This window comes from Micropterus salmoides, unplaced genomic scaffold, assembly GCF_014851395.1.
Source record: "Micropterus salmoides isolate LMB-PRFRI ecotype aquatic unplaced genomic scaffold, ASM1485139v1 Ms_hic_scaffold_2557, whole genome shotgun sequence".
In the NCBI taxonomy this organism is placed as follows: domain Eukaryota; kingdom Metazoa; phylum Chordata; class Actinopteri; order Centrarchiformes; family Centrarchidae; genus Micropterus; species Micropterus salmoides.
Genome location: NW_024041770.1, coordinates 12,734 through 19,375, shown reverse-complemented (window position 1 = coordinate 19,375; position 6,642 = coordinate 12,734). Strand labels below are relative to the sequence as shown.

The following is a 6,642-nucleotide window of genomic DNA, read 5'->3' as shown; positions in this document are numbered from 1 at the left end:
CTTGTCAAGGTGTCAATGGTCGTCTTTGGACAGCTGTCAAGTCAGGAGTCTTCCCCATGATTGTGTAGCCTACAGGGTAGACTGAGTGTGTGGCACCAGGGTCTTCAAAATGAACCTTTTAACAATATTCTTTTTCGAGATACTGATTTTGGGGTTTTCATTAGTTGTCAGTTATAATCATCAAAATTAAAAAGGAATGAACACTTGAAATATATCAGTCTGTGTGGAATGAATGTATACATTATACAAGTTTCACTTTTTGAATGGAATTACTGAAATAAATCAACTTTTTGATGATATTCTAATTATATGACCAGCACCTGTGTGTGTGTGTGTGTGTGTGTGTGTGTATATATATACACTGCTCAAAAAAATAAAGGGAACACTAAAATAACACATCCTAGATCTGAATGAATGAAATAATCTCATTAAATACTCCTTTCTTTACATAGTTGAATGTGCTGACAATGGAAATCAAATTTATCAATCCATGGAGGTCTGGATTCGGAGTCCACACTACAGGCCGATCCAACTTTGATGTAATGTCCTTAAAACAAGTCAAAATGAGGCTCAGTAGTGTGTATGGCCTCCACGTGCCTGAATGACCTCCCTACAACGCCTGGGCTCCTGATGAGGTGGCAGGTGGTCTCCTGAGGGATCTCCTCCCAGACCTGGACTAAAGCATCCGCCAACTCCTGGATAGTCTGTGGTGCAACGTGGCGTTGGTGGATGGAGCGAGACATGATGTCCCAGATGTGCTCAATTGGATTCAGGTCTGGGGAACGGGTGGGCCATTTCATAGCAATGGCTTCAATGCCTTCTCTTGCAGGAACTGCTGACACACTCCAGCCACATGAGGTTTAGCATTGTCTTGCATTAGGAGGAACCCAGGGCCAACCGCACCAGCATATGGTCTCCCAAGGGGTCTGAGGATTCCATCTCAGTACCTAATGGCAGTCAGGCTACCTCTGGCGAGCACATGGAGGGCTGTGCGGCCCCCCAAACAAAGGCCACCCCACACCATTACTGACCCACCGCCAAACCGGTCATGCTGGAGGATGTTGCAGGCAGCAGAACGTTCTCCACGGCGTCTCCAGACACGTCTGTCACATGTGCTCAGTGTGAATCTGCTTTCATCTGTGAAGAGCACAGGGCGCCAGTGGCGAATTTGCCAATCTTGGTGTTCTCTGGCAAATGCCAAACGTCCTGCACGGCGTTGGGCTGGAAGCACAACCCCCACCTGTGGACGTCGGGCCCTCATACCACCCTCATGTAGTCTGTTTCTGACCGTTTGAGCAGACACATGCACATTTGTGGCCTGCTGGAGGTCATTTTGCAGGGCTCTGGCAGCGCTTCTCCTGCTCCTCCTTGCACAAAGGCGGAGGTAGCGGTCCTGCTGCTGGGTTGTTGACCTCCTACGGCCTCCTACACGTCTCCTGATGTACTGGCCTGTCTCCTGGTAGCGCCTCCATGCTCTGGACACTATGCTGACAGACATAACAAACCTTCTTGCCACAGCTCGCATTGATGTGCCATCCTGGATGAGCTGCACTACCTGAGCAACTTGTGTGGGTTGTAGACTCCGTCTCCTGCTACCACTAGAGTGAAAGCACCGCCAGCATTCAAAAGTGACCAAAACATCAGCCAGGAAGCACAGGAACTGAGAAGTGGTCTGTGGTCACCACCTGCAGAACCACTCCTTTATTGGGGGTGTCTTGCTAATTGCCTATAATTTCCACCTGTTGTCTATTCCATTTGCACAACAGCATGTGAAATTGATTGTCAATCAGTGTTGCTTGCAGTGTGATTGACTTGGAGTTACATAGTGTTGTTTAAGTGTTCCCTTTATTTTTTGAGCAGTGTAGATTATACATATAGCTAGATCTATTTCTTTGATAGATGGATAGATCGGAGCAGAAGTTCTGGCACAGGCAATGACTTGAGAGAGGGAGAATCAGATGCGGGAGAGATAACGGCGTGTGTGTGTGTGTGAGAGAGAGAGAGAGAGAGAAAGTGCTCTCTTTCTTCATTCTCATGGTGTAGGTTACCAAAACGTTGTTAAGGTTAGATTGGTAGGCTAGCAGACCCAAGTGCAGGACGAAGAAAGGGAGGAAACTGGAGATAGATGAATATATATGCAGGGTTGAAGGGACGGGATATTGAGCCGGGGAAGAGCGAAGCAGTGTGGAAGGCTAGATGCCTGCAGAACCAGGTTGGTGGCTGCTGTGCAGGGCAGGGGGGATCCGTAGCAGAATGAGAGTGTGAGAGGCTGAGCCGAACAGGTCCAGAGCAGAATCCAGGTAGTATAGCTGGGAGGGGGCCCAGGGAGACACAGGATAAACGCTTTCCTGTAGCGTTACTAAAACAATACATGCTTACTTTGCTTTTAACTTCGATTAACATTAAAATGTAGGCTATTTAACTTTTCTGTCTGCAATGAAATAAAAAAATTGTAAAATTATTAAACCCATAACTGCCAAAATGCCAAAATCACTGAATTTAAAGTGCTCCCACACAGCTGAAGTTTTCAGTAGTTTGTTTTCCCTTCAAAGTGAACTGAAGCGTGATGTTCACTGCTGTAAAAGGGATGTCAGATGTGCGAAACAAAACAAATAATGAAATCACAAAATTAAAAATAGAATACCAACAGAAAAATATTCAGATATTCAGGTCTGTACAACAAAGGACACCCTCTGTCCTTAGAGCCTCGATTCAGATAAACAAATTTTTAGGCAGTAAATAGATCTCTTTACAGAGTAGACAGATGGACCATATTGAGTGCGAATGTTTACGAAGTAATTATGAAGTGGAATTAGTGAAGATTAAGAGATAAGTCTCTGTCAGACAAATCTGGGAACCCATTGTCTGTCGCCTGACGATTTAAATGCAGATACATTTTTAAATATTGCCGCAAGCGGCAATGATTGGGATCCAAGACAGTCGCGAAAAACGCAACATATGAAATTTTCAGAGGAGAAGAACAGACACAGACGACTTCAGAGATTAAAGTGATGAAAGAATTTGGACTTTGAGATAAATAAAAAAAAAACTTGATTTTTATAGCATCACCAGAGAGTGTCATTATATGTATCTGACTACTAGGTGAAATGTTCAACCCATCTGCAACATTTTTTGTTTCCAAGATTTAAAGTTTAAGCTGCATAATCTTTTTAGCAGAGAAAAATAAGAAGAAAGTGTCTCGGGATCCAAAAATAGAGATCTTACACCCACTATGATCTGAACACCCCCATTGTGAGCAAGTCTGCTTCGATTACTTGGGGAGTTGAACCCTGGAGCTTCAGATGTCCAGAGTAGGTAACTTACTGACACACTCCTTTTCACAAGTTGAGGTAGTGACGTCACATGTGCCAGACCAGGTAGTTTTTTTCTGTTTAAACTTAAAACGCCTACAAGATGTTAGTGAGAAAATTCTGAACAAAATCACACATCATTCTGTGTGTGTGTTAATTATTTTGGTGGCCAAAACTGAGAAAAAAAGAAAATTTGTGCATACTGTACAAGTTACAGCAAGATACTAAATATCACTGCAGACTCACCATTTGACCATTTTTCATTTAGTCTATAGAAACATCACCTTTACTGTCTGTACCTCTGTGTGTATATTGTGTAGGCTGCCTCACCTCTCTCTCTCTCTCTCTCCTCTCTCTCTCTCTCTTCTCTCCTTCACCCCCAACCGGTCGAGGCAGATGGCCGCCCACCCTAAGCCATGGTTATGCTCGAGGTTTCTGCCTCTTAAAAGGAAGTTTTTCCTTGCCTCTGTTCTAGTGCTGCTCTTGGTGGGAACTGTTGGGCTTCTGTAAATAGCATCACAGAGTACGGTCTAGACCTGCTCTTTTATGAAAAGCGCTGTGAGATAACTGTTGTTGTTATTTGGCGCTATATAAATAAAATTGAATTGAATTGAACTGACCGATCTGAAAACCCTTTGAAACACTTTCTATCATCCATCTCGACTCTGTCGAGTTTGGTAGCGTTTGAAGAAAGACTTGTGGAGATATAGATGTAAATTGAATTAGCATATTCTGAAATGACTGACTTCTGAGTCGACCATAGGTTGCAGTGAGGCAACCGTTAGTCACAAATCAGTGGATGTGCTCTCTAGGACATACAGATGATTTTCTTTTTTGAAGATTAACGAGAAAAGTCTAGAAATTTACATTTTTGGTAATTAACCACGCCCACTTTGCGCAATCATTAATCAAATGACCAAATTTTGTACGAATCCATCCAGCGAATTACGAGGTATAAACTTTTTGCAAGTGTAGCTCCCCACCTAGAGGAAGAATATCCCAGGACTGCTCAGAGAAGCTCGGGCCGAGCATCTGAGCAGACACGTCAAGTTTGGTTACAATAGCTTAAGCCAATTTTGATTTACGGGCATTTATGTAAAATTTTATGTAAATACAAAAAAGTAAAAGTTTATGAAAAAAAACAGATTGACTTATCAAAATTCTTTTAAGAACTTTTGATCAGCGACGTCCGTAGATGAGTTTCAGGTCGATTGGCAAGACCATCTGGGAAGAGTTCGCAAAAATAGATTTTAGAGAAAAGTGATAAAAAGTCACCAGACCACTGGAGCAAAGATGCATGAGAATCCAGAGATGAAAATAATGAAAGACGTTGACTCTAAACAAAGCTGTTTTCAAGATAATTGCAAAAATGTAAAGTTGATTGTTGTAGCACCACCATGAGGTTTTTTGCCTGAGTAGTTGGTGGAATTTGTAACCTACGTGCCAATTTTGATGAGTTTTCGTCCAGCAGTTTTTGCTGCCAAAACAGAAAAAGATGAAAGAAAGAAAGAAGAAGAATCAGAACAAAAACAAAAGCCAATTCATCATCAGACAATAGCCCATGGGTTCACAGATTGCATTTGGGCTGATGCGTTCCACCTCTTTTGCTCTTCACACAACCCACCGAGATGGTGGGGTTGTCTGACAGGAAGGATAGGCAGAGTTGCGTATCGTCTGCATAGCAGTGGTAAGAGAAGCTACTATAAATGGACTACAAGTGGAAACTAGAATACTTCCAATAGCTGATGGACTGATGGTGTGTGATGTGATGTCTGTCCATGTGTTTGATCAGATCCAACAGGTCTTCTCATCAAAGTGGTCGTCCTGCCGCTGACTCTGCTGTTGGTGATCGCTGCCCTTTGTTTCTACCGTAAGGTACTGACACACGTCTGTTGTTTAGAGGCCTGAGATGAAGCACTCGCTCTGTGTTTACTGACCTGAAGAAGAGGAGGAGTGATGCACTAACTCACATGTGTGTGCTGTCATGTCTCTCCAGGCCAGCAGGGGGCAGAAGCCGGGCAGGCAGGAGGACATCGAGCTGGATTATTATAGCCCGGGTGTTTCTGCAGCTGAAGGAGGGCCGACTGAAGAGGAAGGAGCTCAGGGAGCAGAGTAGGACCTCCAAGGAGCTCATCTCAGCTGCCTCACAACCCACCATCAGCTCAGTCCAGGATTTTACTCTTTTATACTGATGTTCCCTTTAAACAATACAGCTGGAATTATTAGATTACATTAGACACTATTTTTATTATTCTCAACAAGAAAAGAGCAAAACCAACAGTGTGTTAGGCTTTTCAGACTTCTTGTCTGTGGCTCTCAGCTCCAAGCCCATTGGAAGACTATGCCTTTGGTGTGAGAGACTCGGGTTCAATCCCCCACTGTGACCCATCCGCCATTGTGTCCCTGAGCAAAACACTTAACCCCTCGTTGTTCCAGAGGCGTGCGACCTCTGACATGTATAGCAATTGTAAAGCGTCAGCTAAATGTAAATGGTTCCTATTGAAGACGTCACTCTTTAAAAAGTCCTCATAAATATATAGTTTCATTATAAAACTAAGTATCGGGGTCCAAACACCCGGCACAATTCAGAAGCAAAGCCGCGCCGACCCAGGCTGATCTGGAAGTCCTTCTGGAACTATGTTGGCCGAGTCCTGTTCTATATTAAATTCAAATAAAAGTGAAGCGTCGTAAAAACCTTGTCTTTGTTCTATTATTGTGTGGTGTCAGTGCATTACATCTGTTTGTTTGGACAAAATAAAGTCATCTTCAATCCTCCCGTGTCTTGTCCGCTGTGATGGAAATGTGATATTTTACTGGGGTTTACTGTTTTACCTTTTTATGCTGCATTATATCTGACCATCCTTGATAGGCCTTCATCTCAGTTGGTTCCTACTCCCAGACTGGTTGCTCTCTGTACGTTTGTCTGACCTTTTGCAAAGAATAAAAGACTTTCAAAGACCTCGGGACTGAACTCTTTATTTCACAAGACTCACTTAATGTTTCATTCCCGTTACACTGCTGACAATGTGGCCTGGCCGCCGCTGCTCATGCCTTGTTCAGAGCTCAGTAAGCAGATTTTTTTTTTTAATGGCAGAAAGGATGGTAGAAGGAAGTTTTTTAACCTCTCCAAAGTTAGAAATCTAGCTTTTCTGTGGTCAAAAATGTATGGATTGATTGCAACATCATAGATATTAGACAATTCAACACAACGTTGTCTCCAAAACGGTATTTCCGGGCCAGAAATGGCGGTCATCTTGGAAAAATGGCAGCCATATCTTGATTTTTGCGTGGCTAATAGGTTTTATCAAAATAACAGTCCCCACGGAGTATT

The 6,642-nt window shown here is 43.2% G+C and overlaps 1 long non-coding RNA gene across 1 annotated transcript; it reads left to right on the top strand.

The window, feature by feature from the left end:
* The first annotated feature begins 4,475 nt into the window (after positions 1-4,475).
* On the top strand, positions 4,476-6,270 carry LOC119919127. Its single transcript, XR_005447621.1, has 2 exons — positions 4,476-5,186; positions 5,308-6,270. It is a non-coding gene; the product is annotated as an uncharacterized LOC119919127 (long non-coding RNA).
* Positions 6,271-6,642: the final 372 nt, after the last annotated feature.